A 491-nucleotide genomic window follows, 5' to 3' on the forward strand; every position below is an offset into this window, starting at 1 on the left:
GTGGACATTTGGGATCACTTCAAGAAGTGTGTACACTTACTTCAAAAGTCTCGAAACCAAAAGTTTTGAATTATCAGGATGCCAGAAGATGATGTCTGGCCAAGAAGCTGCAATTGCTGTTTGTTTTTCCAGCAGAGTGTGCTAAATGACAAATGACGCTGATCCCTTCGCGGTGACGGGATGAACACTGATCAAAGTCGCGGTGACTGGGCAGGCCTGGAGGAGACGCGTCAGTGTGCCATATTTTGGGTGGAGTACAGTGAAGTTTCCTCAACATCTTAAAACGTCTGTTTATCCACGATAAACTCATCTCATTTGCATATTTGCAGCCATTTTGTCACTTAAGCCTCTGTGTCATTAGGTAGTAAAGCAGATCACTAAGTGGATGCTGTGAGTCAAGCATCACTTGTTGACAAAGTTTGATAAAAGTAGCTTTGTGCGGGGTAAATGTTAGGGTGGTTAACTTACACCTGAGTGCTAAGTAATGATAC

Source organism: Syngnathus leptorhynchus, chromosome 15 (genome assembly GCF_054491065.1).
Source record: "Syngnathus leptorhynchus isolate UIUO chromosome 15, UIUO_Slep, whole genome shotgun sequence".
Lineage (NCBI taxonomy): Eukaryota > Metazoa > Chordata > Actinopteri > Syngnathiformes > Syngnathidae > Syngnathus > Syngnathus leptorhynchus.